The sequence below is a fragment of the Argopecten irradians genome, chromosome 2 (assembly GCF_041381155.1).
Source record: "Argopecten irradians isolate NY chromosome 2, Ai_NY, whole genome shotgun sequence".
Lineage (NCBI taxonomy): Eukaryota > Metazoa > Mollusca > Bivalvia > Pectinida > Pectinidae > Argopecten > Argopecten irradians.
Window position 1 is genome coordinate 38,259,291 of NC_091135.1, and position 14,905 is coordinate 38,274,195.

A 14,905-nucleotide genomic window follows, 5' to 3' on the forward strand; every position below is an offset into this window, starting at 1 on the left:
AGTCACTAGGAATATCATGTTTTGTAATTCATATCTAGTCACCGGGTATATCATGTTTTGCTACTCATATCTAGTCACTGGGTATATCATGTTTTGTTATTCATATCCAGTCACTGGGTATATCATGTTTTGTTATTCATATCCAGTCACTGGGTATATCATGTTTTGTTATTCATATCCAGTCACTGGGTATATCATGTTTTGTTATTCATATCCAGTCACTGGGAATATCATGTTTTGTTATTCATATCCAGTCACTGGGTATATCATGTCTCTTTATAGGCCTACTTTATTTGTTGGCAACAAGGAGGAGATCGATCTGAAAATTAGACGATTAGAATTTAACGAAGAAGTATACTAAAGGTAAACAACTACGTCATCGTTCAATGTAAAGAGACATTGGAACTTTTCTATAATAGTAAACTGCTCTTAAGCTAATCAAGATCATGTTACAAATCAGTCGATATTTATCAAGGTTTCACACAAAACACCTTATTTGCTTCCTTCACTTAAGTTCACATATGTAATGACGCACTCTCTCAGCGGACTGAGCAAAGATAAATATCACAATAAAGAAAAATCTGACCCATCCAACAAGAGGTTTACCTTTATTAAAAACAGGTATGGGTCATATTTGTCGATAAAAATTAAAACCACACAACGTGTTTGCTTAACACCCAGTGCATACGAAGATGTCCGTGTGCAACAATGAGATATATTTGTCGTGTTTGTTTAATTTCGTTAACTCTGGAAATCCTCACCCTCCTATATACTTGTGAATAGATGAATGGAATTGGAAACAGATTTCAAAATGGACGATGTATAATGACATTCTAATATCAAAAAGGGGAAAACAGAAATAGAAACTGTTAAAAGGAACTGAAATTCTCCCTACTTTTATCTTTGGCTGTATATTATATATTGTATATTATTTAAATTTTCTTTATAGAATACATTTTTATTTCAATTCATGATTAAAAACCGCCCTCTCTGTAATAAAATACCCTGTCAAGATATATCTGTATTGATTTTCGCTTTATGAGACAATCCTTGTAAACATCTGTTGATATATTGATTTATTTACCTCAATACCAGGCGTGTCACGGATAGTAAAACCTAATACCGATAGTTCTAAGTAACCGTCGTGGGACAATGACATTGTTACTAACTTGGATTTAGGTTAGAGAAATGAAATAAACAAGAACACAAGATACTCATAACATATGATTAACAGTATTTATTTAAAGTCTCGTTCATGTCTGTGTGTTTGCATAATCTTTAACACAAATCTAAAAAAATGACTACTTCAAACCAAAAACGAGGTTAAGTTGCTCAAACACATTATCGAGTTAAGACTGTGTTGAAAACATGTTTTGTATCGGCGTCTGAATGTTTTACTTTTACATAACATCAAACTTGTATTGAAAACTTTGAAAGAAAAAAAAACAATTATAAAACCAGACTGTGCTGAAACAGTATATTAAAATATGTAGTTCAGTTAATATTGTATGTAAATCTCTTGGTGGTAGGGATGGTTATGTGCTACTCTTGGTGGTAGGGAGGGTTATGTGCTACTCTTGGTGGTAGGGAGGGTTATGTGCTACTCTTGGTGGTAGGGAGGGTTATGTGCTACTCTTGGTGGTAGGGAGGGTTATGTGCTACTCTTGGTGGTAGGGAGGGTTATGTGCTACTCTTGGTGGTAGGGAGGTTATGTGCTACTCTTGGTGTAGGAGGTATGTGCTACTTGGTGGTAGGGAGGTTGTGCTACTCTTGGTGGTGGGAGGGTTATGTGCTACTCTTTGGTAGGGAGGTTATGTGCTACTTTGGTGGTTATGTGCTATGTGGTAGGTTATGTGCTACTCTTGGTGGTAGGAGGGAGTGGTAGGGGTTATGTGCTACTCTTTGGTGGTAGGGTAGGGTTATGTGCTACTCTTGGTGGTAGGGAGGTTATGTGCTATTTGGTATTTGGTGTAGGGAGGGTTATGTGCTACTCTTGGTGGTAGGGAGGGTTATGTGCTACTCTTGGTGGTAGGGAGGGTTATGTGCTACTCTTGGTGGTAGGGAGGGTTATGTGCTACTCTTGGTGGTAGGGAGGGTTATGTGCTACTCTTGGTGGTAGGGAGGGTTATGTGCTACTCTTGGTGGTAGGGAGGGTTATGTGCTACTCTTGGTGGTAGGGAGGTTATGTGCTACTCTTGGTGGTGGTAGGGAGGGTTATGTGCTACTCTTGGTGGTAGGGAGGGTTATGTGCTACTCTTGTGTGTGGGAGGGTTATGTGCTACTCTTGGTGGTAGGGAGGGTTATGTGCTACTCTTGGTGGTAGGGAGGGTTATGTGCTACTCTTGGTGGTAGGGAGGGTTATGTGCTACTCTACTCTTTGGTGGTAGGAGGGTTATGTGCTACTCTTTGGTAGGAGGTTATGGTATTTGTGGTGGGTTTATCGTGGTGGTTATGTGCTACTTGTGGTGGGTGGTATGATCTTGGTGTGGTTATGTGCTCGTGTAGGGTTGTGCTACTCTTGGTGGTAGGGAGGGTTATGTGCTACTCTTGGTGGTAGGGAGGGTTATGTGCTACTCTTGGTGGTAGGGATGGTTATGTGCTACTCTTGGTGGTAGGGAGGGTTATGTGCTACTCTTGGTGGTAGGGAGGGTTATGTGCTACTCTTGGTGGTAGGGAGGGTTATGTGCTACTCTTGGTGGTAGGGATGGTTATGTGCTACTCTTGGTGGTAGGGAGGGTTATGTGCTACTCTTGGTGGTAGGGAGGGTTATGTGCTACTCTTTGGTGGTAGGGAGGGTTATGTGCTACTCTTGGTGGTAGGGAGGGTTATGTGCTACTCTTGGTGGTAGGGTTATGTGCTACTCTTGGTGGTAGGGAGAGTTATGTGCTACTCTTGGTGGTAGGGAGGGTTATGTGCTACTCTTGGTGGTAGGGAGGGTTATGTGCTACTCTTGGTGGTAGGGAGGGTTATGTGCTACTCTTGGTGGTAGGGAGAGTTATGTGCTACTCTTGGTGGTAGGGAGAGTTATGTGCTACTCTTGGTGGTAGGGATGGTTATGTGCTACCCTTGGACAACTCCCATTGTTGTTACAAAAGCGTGATATTCTCGATAATACTCACAATGCTAATTAAAACGTAGTCCTCAACAATATTCCATGGCAGTAGACTGGAATAAAGTCTTGTGTATGTATTACGGTAGTACACCTATTCAAATTACAGTGCAGTGATATTTCAAACGCCTGTAGAGCACTTCTTTATAGCAATCTAGTCGAATCAAGTTAACCAAAATTCCGTATGAATCATGGCTAACATTAGGGATAAATATGGACTCGTATTTTTGTAGCTTTGGCGAGTGACAGAGAGGTAAGATGTCTCGACATATTACCATAACCTTCAACCTCTTGGTCGCGAGTTCGAATCCCCTTGTAGGGGCAGTTGCAAGGTACTGACCGCTGGTTTTTCGTCGGGTATTCCGCCTTTTCCACCAACGTCTTTACATGACTCTGACTGGTTATAGGACGCTAAACTAATAAAACCAAATCAAGCTTAAGTTGTAAATCAGAGATTGAAACTATGGTGACTGGTAATGCATGTGTGTTGGCGCTATATGTTACGTTTTACTGTGAAACACCAGTCAAATCTACAAACTTTAGATATCCCATACGTCAATATTATATGATTTAATTTCTTTCTTTGATCCTGGGTCCAAGACCCAGAAGAACACGTACAACACCCGTAAATGTTATTAAACAACTCAAATATCTAACAAGAGACGAAAATTATAATCTAATCGAGATTTATCTTTCAAATTCTTCCGACCAACACAACTTGACCTTACCTATCATAAATTAACCACTGGAATTTGCAAGATACGTTTCGAAGACGTCAGCGTTCACACATAACCTGTTCCCCACTACTCACACGGCGGGTTATCGGGATGATATGATATATACATATGTACACAATTATATCTATAGTCAACTCGTTATAGATACCGGACAATGGCATGCCTGTCTTCATTGTGTAGACACGATATTAGGAGCACACATTATCGCCATTCTGCATAGTCAAATACTATAAGTACACAGAGGTCAATATGTTGTCTGTATCAGTTTCATTCATAACAGCTATGAGGGTTCGGCTTTCAAAAGGTGTCAGTGACATCGAAAATATGAAGTAAGCGTGGTTACATCAGTGAGAAAATTGCTTAATTTTTCATTTCTTAATAGAAGCATCCCTACATTCTCTGCCATGATGACATATCTTTCATTCACAGCGTATTGTGTCATCCGTATTTATTTAATTCTCCATGAGGCATCACTGTAACTTTCATGATGGGTAGCAATATGAAAATGGTCGTGAATCTTAAAGATTTCCAATTACTTTGTACAACAAGGCGGGATGTGTTATTACTGATAAGACCGTCAGCGTGTTTCGTCCCATGTTCAAAATTTTTCTCGTAAGGAAGATAATAATACAAATGTTACATTTTGGGTTGTTGCAAGAAAAAGACGTTTCCGTACAGACTGTATTCACAAAATGTATAATATGCTACCTGATATAGGCGAATAATGTTCAACAGTTCCAATGTAATATACATTTAATGATTTACTCTTGCATTTCCATTTGAAAATCTCCATTTCATATCATATTATAATCATAATTTCCTTGATATTTAGACCCCAAATGAAATGGGGACTAAAAAAAGTTTACTTCGGTTTTATATCATACAATGGGTGTCCGTTTGCTGTCCAATGAAGTTTGTCTCGGAGAAAAAAATCGTTTTCGTTGTAATAAAACGGAAGCTGCTTTAGATTTATCGATATTGAGATATTTTCCTATTTCAGTGAACATGAATAGATATGGCGATTTTGAAAAATGTCGAATTCAATGGTGTCGGTTTCGGAAGACTCTGGTACATGTATCATCAAAATAACACGATGGAATTGGTCAAAAGGTCAATTGTTTCGGAAAGAAGAAGGTACACACATACAAATTTGATGTACATGTATGCAGAGCGTAATGATGGGACCATATCCAGTCGATCAGGTTTATATCTGGATTTGAAATTAGATCCGTTCAGGAATACCTTGTATTGTTTTCCAGGACCATTCAATGCATTCACTGTTTTAACTTCCATGTAACGGCACAGTTGAAGACATTGGAACAAATATATTGTTCAGTGAACCTTAACATGATGTTCTCATTATAAGAGTACCACATTAGCAATAGCCTTTCGAGGAAGTTGAAGACGCTCATTGTACTGTATCACCTAATTATTCTCAATGTTCTGTTTTAATTTTTTTTTCTTTTTTTTAAACACTAGTATTGGCCGTTACATATAGGGGTTTCCGCCATGATTGTATTTTATTATTGATATTTATGAATGCTAAGTTTTAAAGCATTCTTCTTTCAACGATCACTTTTAGATTTGTAACCTTTATTTGACTTTCAAAGATACAAATGTGAATAATGAGTTTGCACAATGTTAAGGATGACAGACTGCCCGATAAAGGTGTTTACAGGTGCGATGGATCAAGGTGTTTCCTTTGATGTTTTTACAAGCGGATATGCATACATAAGTGATTATATTTCATTTACGATTGTAAAACCTGCAAAATAAGGCTTAAAGTGTAATATACACCCGCCACGTCGCTGCACTCTACATAACGTCGTTACATCTGGTTTATTTGAAACATGTTCCCACATCGGATTGAAGGTGTACTCACGATGCTGTAGAGACACTGTATTGCTGGTGTTAGGTATTTAAAGCTTCTCTCTCCTTGCCTTTCCCGATATTGAATCGGTTTCTTTTTATGTCGCCAATCACAATGAATAAGTGTCATTGTGCCATAAAACAAAATTGGACCAGAAAATAAATTGCAGCCCACGTCTATGTTTGAACCATTTTTCCTTTGGTAGATTAGTCATCCCTTTTTAGGTGAGTGCATGAGAATAAAGCGATTTCTCCTAGCGGCCAGAAATACAGACACACTCAATAAACAGCTGCATATAACAGAGCTGGTTCCCACTACTTTTCTAAAGAGACAAGAATCCAAATATTTGTTGTGGCATTTAGAGGCAATTTTGATTGTACTGAATCATCTAATAATTTTAATTATTTTAGTTTTTCTATTGTTTATCATTGTTTACCAATGAGCGTCCCCATGGACAATCTTTCTAATCGATTTTTATCCAGTAGACCGACGAATAGGTAGTATGGTGTGTGGGAAAAAACAGAAAAAGGAAAACATAATTGTGGAAAACAAAATGAATTATGTGTGTCAATCCATTCCTATAACGGTAGATGGATGTAAATTATTAGTGCGCCGATAGATTCAGGTTCAAATGTTTATCCAAGTGATTATTCCAAATTAATGAGAAACATGCTTGTTTAAAACACGTGTATCACCGTCACGATGACAGCTCTGCTGAAATACGTGTTTTGATGGACCAAACAGTGTGTGACTGTTCCCTCCAATCAACATGAAATGTGAAAGGGTCGTATGTAGCAGCCCTTATGTAATACCCAATTAGATTGGTAATACCCTCGAGTAGTTTTTAATGTGTCGATACCAGTCTTGTTCCAACCCATTCAAATCAAAAATCGTTTTTACAATTTAATCTATCACTAAAATGCCATATCTAAACGATTATTAAATGTCTGATTCACCAAGGTAAACGTTACATACCCAAAGATGACCTTTTTGGGGTCCCCATATGTAACATGTGTAACGTCATATGAACAACTTTATTTAAGTGATCCCCTCTTTGTTTTCTTTAGAAATTTTACATGCTCACATGGCAGACGTTTTGATACCAATTCAACATAATGTGCAGAAACTTTATTTTTTTATAAATGAAAAATTCATAAAAGGAGCATCATATGTAGTTTTAATAATAAATTCGTATTCCACTCACAACAGCATTTTTACAGATTCAATTTCTTTCATATCAACATTTTATAGTACTTTTTCTTGGGGGGGGGGGGGGTCTTTTTCTCTCAATGGTGATTTTGCTTTTATTTAGAGGGACCATTATAACTGTGTCTAGATACAGAGAAATGCAGACACAATTTCTGTTTTAAAAGTAGAGCATTACGGTTGTATTTCAGTTACAGACAGTCGCCAAAATTATGGTATACAACAATCTAATTGTTTCATCTCTGACTTGTACACACTGCAATTCATGTCCATTGTGTATAGGGTTATTTCTATTTTTAAGTAATTTGTTATTTTAAGCATTGCATATGACTCCTAGTTACAAAGACACTCATTGATTAACCTTTATATTTTATCTTGTATCTTCTTTATCAAATCCTCTACATGTTTTATCGTAAAGATCCGTCTGTAGTGTTAAAAGGCATTTGTTTCTATAAAACTAATTTTAACAGCCATTGTATGTAGTGCTTTGTTTTGGTGTATCAGTAGTGGGTAAAATCTAAAGGAAAAATGAAAATTACTGAAAAGTTACAGAACCGTAATCATAATTTGAAAATCTATTAATCAAAGGGCATATTTGCAAAGTTGTGATACCAGAACTTTATCTTTAAAGGGTGTAATCTGGCAAAAAATGGTTGAAAATGGTGCATTTTGTCACTGTACTTAAGAGATAGGGGTAGAATATGTTGTTTCTCTGAGAAAGAAAGAAATTCTGCAAACATGTCAACATTTAACATATAAACAAAACTCAAAAGGAAATTATTAGTAAAATTTTGATAAAATCCAAAATGTATCAAATAGGTATTTTTGAGTGGCAATAGCTCAAAAACGAGGACACGGACATATGCTTTTCTTCAATGTTTTTCTATTGTATGAACTCCTATTTCCAGAAATGTATATGAGAAAAAAAATAAAGGAAAATTTTGACTTATCCGGAGTGTGCATCTATCATTAGAAATATAACCGGATATTAATTTGTAGAGGTGAAACATACTTAAATCAACATGGTTCTTGATTTGATGAATACCATACCTGTAAAATAATATGCTTTTATTGCTCAGGTTGCAGTGTGATTTGAAAGTATATTTACCCGAAAGTGCACTATTTCCCAAGGGCTTGCCTCAAAATTGCATCGGCCATATACGTTATGAGATTAATGTTCATGGTGACGTTGTAATTGTCACTGAAATTTGGATTAAAAGAAAAATCACCAAGTGACATGATGAAATACTAGTATGGTTCACATTTACCTCAGTGTCCTTAACATTATCCTCAATTTCCACAGGAAATACATCAATATTAAATGGAATATTATTAAACAATACCGCCAAATTATGGAAATCTCGTTTATGTCCAATATATCATCAATTTGTTAGTTCATTGTACAAGGGGTTGCAGCTTTTGTGTCGAGGTTTTGCTTTTTGACATAGATATTAAGACATATGAAAAGGTGTCTATATATCTTTTTCTTGTTTTCATCAGGATAAGAGTATGACTTTAGTGGTTGCTTTACTTTGGTGACCCGATATTTTCATAACATGGCGATCAGTGATGCCTCCGTTGTCAAGAATAGTGATGAATGAACATCTGATTAAATATTTCGCAGCTGATATGCCTGGGTCAGTTACTTCATGAACGTTTTTTTTTGAACGAAATTCAATGCCTGCAACAGAATAAGAAGGAATATTGTAGTAACAATTACACCTTGCAATATTTATAGCAAATTTATATTAAAACAAGATGTAGAACAGCTCAAACGATCGTGCGTAATTCATCTCTAACGTTTCCATTGGATGAGGGGAAAGGAGGAAGGGAGGGGGGGGGAGAGGGGGTTATACTATTCAAAATGAGATACATGTATATCAAAATGTACATTATCGAAAAACCTATCTTGATTCTCATACCTACGACGACCCTCTGTTACAGTGTTCCTGGTCCCATTTCCTCTATAAATATTGTCTAATTCGTCAATCTTTTGGTAGACATACTTACGTCCACAGGCATCAGTAGCAATGTTGAATGTTTCCATTGTCACAGCCCTGAGGGTCTCCCGGCCTCGTATACACAGAAATAACATTACTATTTTGAAGGTTGTATAAGCGCAAAACACTTTCCCGTCACATACATATAGTTTTCTCAAATCATCCTCTGAGATTGGAGGGTGATGATCGATTTTTCCTAACCCCTCAAGATTCAACTTTTTTCATTTTTTTATCTGAATTCCACAACTTTTACCACATCAATGTTCATTTTGTCTCATGTGTTTGTGGAGGACGTATGTCATAGTTTGGAGAGCTGATTTCTTGAACTTTGTTCCATCAGTTTTGCCTGTACCTCTGTAGAAAACTTGCAGTGCTTCATTTAGCTCATCCTGATTCAATGACTCGAAGTCCTCTTACCAGTATTCTTGAGATATTCTCGAAAGCAATTGACGGCCGCGCTAGTTGACAGCTAGTTTTCTTCGAGAATATTATTAATATCGGCATATTCAACGATCCGAAAACGTCTTGGTTTGCGTTTGCCATTTTGTAAAAAAACCGGAAGGGAGACAATTTTGTGCATTGCATTATACGGAATCGACAATAGGACACGCCACATGGAAATAAGATATATCTTTCCTAGCCATATCACAAGACAAACAGAACCAAAAGTTCGCAACTCCCACATGAATATCACATTACTATTCCTTCGTGTGGATGTATTAAAACAGAGTTGTATTGGTCGATTCAATGATCTATAATTACGTTCAAGTACACAAGTCCTGATGCACTTGTCTCGCCACACTGACCTTTATATTATAAAGGTCAGATATAACCAGTTGAAGAGATATGGCCTTTGTGCATAATACTAGAATGCTTTTTGTGATCATTGGGCGGGATTCATTTCTACGTTCATACGTAGGATGTGTTATCTCATTAAACACTAAACTGATTTTAACAAAACTTCTTTCATTAAAAACTCGCTAAGATGTTCTACAAATCGTGGTTATGCTTTATAAATGGGTGTGTAGTATTATTTCGTTCTAAATATCTCACTCACTCTCATCATCTGTATCGCATTCTTACTACTGGCATCACACTTATTATTGTCATTCTTACAATCATTACATCTAGTCCCCTGACGTTAAAAACAGTTAGTTGTTTGATAAGTTGGTCAAATTAACGTCCTATTAACACCCAGGGTAGCTTCTCTACAAAGCCAAAATTAGACATCTACTATAGATCGGGTATAAACAACTCTACAAACAAAAGATGTCGATATTTTGCCACATTTTTATACCTTGGCACCTTGCTAGAACTAGAGACAACCATTTTTTGAAAATCATAAAAAAATTAGACCCGGTGTTGAAACAAGACTTCAGCGAGAGTGAAACTTTACCAGGGAGGATCTTTGAAGCCAGTCTTCCGTGTAAATGAAACAAGGCGATGTTTGTTCGGTGTAATATCATGTTTGAAGTCGACATTGAATATTGTTACTGGTAATAACAAGTGAACGATTTTATAATCCAAATTATTTATTAATTGTTAGATATATAGTTTGTTTTTAAGAGTAATAACAATGCGGCATATTTAATCAGAACAATACAGAATGAACATTAAAACAGAGAACAGTTTTTCTACGACTAAAATGAAAATTAAAAATACACTTTCAGTTTTTCTACGACTAAAACTAAAAAAAATACTCAAGAAAATGAAAACGTTTGCATATATTCTACAATGATTTCCTTATGTTAACGAAAGTTAAAAACTGGAAATAGGAAAATGACATATTTTATCTAAAGCATTATCGAACGTAGTGCAATGTCACATTTTCAATTAAAGGATTACTTTTTTCCATTTATAGGTAATAAAATGTGCATTAACATAAAATCACGTGAACAAAAATAACATATTATAGAGAAAAAAATATTTCCATTGGCGTTTTGATTAGAGGTTTCAGGGTTGACCTTGCTGGTATGATAGTCGTGCAAATGATGCACAAATACCGTCAAAGTTAGACAACGTTAATGCATTTACATCTTACACAGGTACATGTATATCAACCGGAGTAAAAGCTTTTTCAGCATTTCTTTAGATAACATAATATCAGTTCGAAATTGCAAATTGTCAGCAGATAAGTCTTTTTTATCTTATGACCGGGCCGGGTACCATAATACACTAACATAATCAGATAAAGCTCGAATTCACAAAATATGTATGGTGCGACGGACATTTAAAGCATTCAAATGAAAATGTTTTACGTTATTTTCTATCAAAAAAACTCTAATGTTTCTCGTTATCATAGGTCATGCATCTCCTCTCGATAAATATGATTCGGTGCATTAAGCATGTAATATTCATTGATATGATAACGCTGTATTTACTTATGATACAGGCAGACACCTTGTATCCTTTTAACATCAGAATGGTTTTATTAAATACGTTGTGGTGCTCTTAAATACTTCCAACAGACCCACATCTTTGAGCTACTAGTTGCCGATATTCTCATGTGTGGCAGCTCCAAAGCGCTGGTCGTATGTCGATAACTTTCTCAAGATTATCTGGCTTTCCTGCAAAACCTGATTTTCTCTCATGCAATTTAATTGTGAAACTTCTGACATGATATATAAAGTAAGAAAATAATCCTAAATATGTACAATTTCGATATATGATCATGACTTTAACATACATGTACGGTCCAATACAGAGATGTCCCATGCATTAACGAAGTTCTGATATCAAAATAATAACTTAGGGTAAAGTGTAAGAGCTTTTAAATTCCTTTGTAATATGATAGATATCCAGTAGTTCGTGTATGATAAGTAGTGAATTCTGTGTGGTCATCACTTGGTTTTCATTTGAGATTGAATTGACCCGGATTTAAACTGGGTCTTGTTGATTGAGCAGAGCAGGTTCGCATTTTTTATGCATGTGGTTCTACTCGTTTTCGTTTTGTTTTGTGTAATTTTGATACATAATGTAATAATATCGCACGATTCTCTTGTTGGAACACGCGGTTCTTATTTTTTTACGTTTTGAAGCCAACATCTGATTCATCAAGTTGTTGTGCATGTATAATACGTGGCTAGATATCATATTATACCAGACTACCGATCTGTCAATAACAGCGGGTTCTTAAAATGAATATTGAATCATCAATTAGTTTGTTTTATGCATTTGGTGGTTTTTTTCAAACGTTAAGCCCTTATCAAGAAACAATTGCTTTTGCATGATTTTAACATACATATATATGTAGTTTCCTGGTGTTAATAAATGTTAAAAGCATTGTAGCACAAAAACTGTCGTATGCCTTATCTAATCAATAGTTCAAACGGGGTGTTTTTTTCGTGTGTAGGTTATAATGTCTATGTGCATTATCATCAAATCACGCGGTCCAAATTTTACATATTAGAAAGAAAATTAATATTTTCTTACACATTGTCATTAGAGGTCATTGGTTGACCTTGTGGATTTGACAGGTCGTGTAAATGATGCAGATGTTTTTGTTGTTAACATGATAAGGTAACATTAATGTATTTTGTTTTGCTTAAAGATATAGACAACAACAGCATTTGGTTTAATTGTCTAATGCTTTGTGCTTACATGATCGATTTTACTTAATGTTCAGAAAAACAAATCTTTAAATATCATGCATTTTTTTATTTGAATATGGGACTTAAATACAGATTGTTAAAGGTAACTTACCGAATTATACATTTGAAATATAGTAAAGGTAACTGTTATATCCTTCAAGATTGATATGATACTTACCTTCTTCGTTTAGAAACATTCTTATATATATGTTACATATGTTCCAATGGAGTTACATGATAATGTTATGTGCATGCTTAAGATTCCCCAACTGCATATCTCGTGACCTCACCCTCACAAAATCTAATTCAATTGTCATAAGGTCTTCACTGACGTCAGAAATCATTGTTAAAACGTTTTATTCTAAGCCACAGGACATGCTGCACTCAGGGAACTGGCATAAAGACAATAACTGATGAGACCCTTGTGAAATTTGCTCTAATAAGTTGCTTTAAGAGAAAAACAAATGTGCCATTTATTTACTGTGATCGCAAAGGATGGGATATATTAAAATGATAAGAGGTACATGTGTAATGATTTATAAATAGGACTTCGACAACCTTTCCACTTGTTCTTTTCTCAGCGAAAGTAACAATTTTTGAATAAAATGTTTGATTTAGTACCCCTGAAAAACACCTGTAGAGGGTCAATATATTTCATTTCAACTGCATTCGTCTAGACGTTGTGTAAATACAATAATAAAATGTAAAACGTGTTTTGAAATGAAAAAAACCCTTCTTATTTCTATCATAAATCTATTTTGTAGTTTAATTGTCATCCGTTATTTGTTATAACAAGGATAATAATCTGCGAGACTTTTCACATGGCACGAAGTATCCCTGTCGGCCATCATTTGCACGAATCGTTGCTAAGCAACCAATCATACAGTATATTGATCGAGGATTGTCACTTCGAAAACCCACTCATCAGATGCCTGGATGTACTGAATATTGATATATAAAGTCTACAAAGGTCTGTTGGTAGTTTCATTATGCAGCATTATTTCAGTGTAAATGGTAATGAAGTTACAGGACTTAATTCTGTTGAAGGATATACTTGTGAGAGTAAAATAGATTAAACCGTTGTTAATTTTACGATTTTAACAAAAGTTGTAGCATGAAAGTAGACATCTAAAACTGAATTTGTTTTCTTCAAATTACTTTAAATATCGCAATCTGCCAGCAGAATAAGATGGTCGCGTGCCAGGTCCAATGTTAAAAGATGATACAATAAACCCACTTATTTTCGCGTGATATTACAAATGGCCTACGAATGATATTCGCGAAATTAAAACGCCGTGAAAAATGTTCAACTGTAGGTTAATTAAAGACTTTTAAATATACATGGAAACTTGAAATAAGTCGCCATGAAAATAAAATGGTTTACAGTATTAAATAATTTGAAATAAACTTTGCAATTATAGACACCATAAATCAATAACTACCTTCGATACCATTTATAAGACACTCCCTGTTGATAAAATACAAGATGTAAAAACCCTGCTGTGATTTTTGGTTTACTTCAAGTCAATCGTTTTTAGATGACATGTGTGCATACTTCAGGTTATCCATTCTAAGTTTATGCATCTGCAACGATTGGGTGTTTAATTGGATCCCCTTGTTTACTTTAAACGAAATCCAACTCCAACTTTTGTTGCTATCCAGGTATCATGCACACCAATGTATACTTCTCCTATTTAAGGAAGCCATCACGTTGTGTAATGGTGATGTCAATAAGTTTGATTTGAAACACCCTCCCCCTCCACGAGTGCATCATCTTAACGGAACACCAAAACCATCGGATGAAACACGCGATATAATAGATTTCGTGTGTTGATGCCAGAAATCCCAAATAATAGTGTAAATTGTTAGGATTTGCTAACATTGTTTGCTGTGTTCGTTACTTTGTTTATGTCAATAATGTGGTTTACCTTGTTATCTATGTTCTTCAGATAACTTCACTTTACAAAACCATGGTATTAAAGATGTTTGACATTCTACGACTTTACATCTCCCCATCTCCACACATCCAAAGATTAAACTTAATTTCTAAATTTTATCAATCATTTAACAAGTGAATATAATTAATTAAATGTTATCACATACCATATGAAAGGTTCTACAGTCCAGTAACTAGACAATATACTCACCCATTAGATCACAGTTTTGTTTCTGATTTGCGTCCTTGTGCTGTAAACATTATTATAGGAAATGAGCAATGAAAGATAAAAGTAATGCTAACTACCATATCCAAAGATGTAAAAATGCATATGCATATAAAAACAGATCTTTTTAAAAAATCATGAAGGAATGTTTTTTTTTTTTTTTTTTTGAGAAAAATGTACATAACATGTACCCATGTAAACGTCTGAATAGCTCCAGTTCTTAGGAAATGA

The 14,905-nt window shown here is 35.5% G+C and overlaps 1 protein-coding gene across 3 annotated transcripts in view; it reads left to right on the forward strand.

Moving 5' to 3' along the window:
• The window catches only part of LOC138315402 (carbonic anhydrase 2-like), a 43,892-nt gene that overhangs the window by 3,476 nt on the left and 25,511 nt on the right, over window positions 1-14,905 (forward strand). The window contains exon 1 of one of the 3 annotated variants that reach the window (XM_069256410.1): window positions 345-363. The exons of the other annotated variants lie outside the window; for them this stretch is intronic. The gene's annotated coding sequence lies outside the window, so the exon portion shown is untranslated. Of the gene's footprint in view, window positions 1-344; window positions 364-14,905 lie in introns of those variants that run through there. 3 annotated transcript variants of the gene reach the window in all.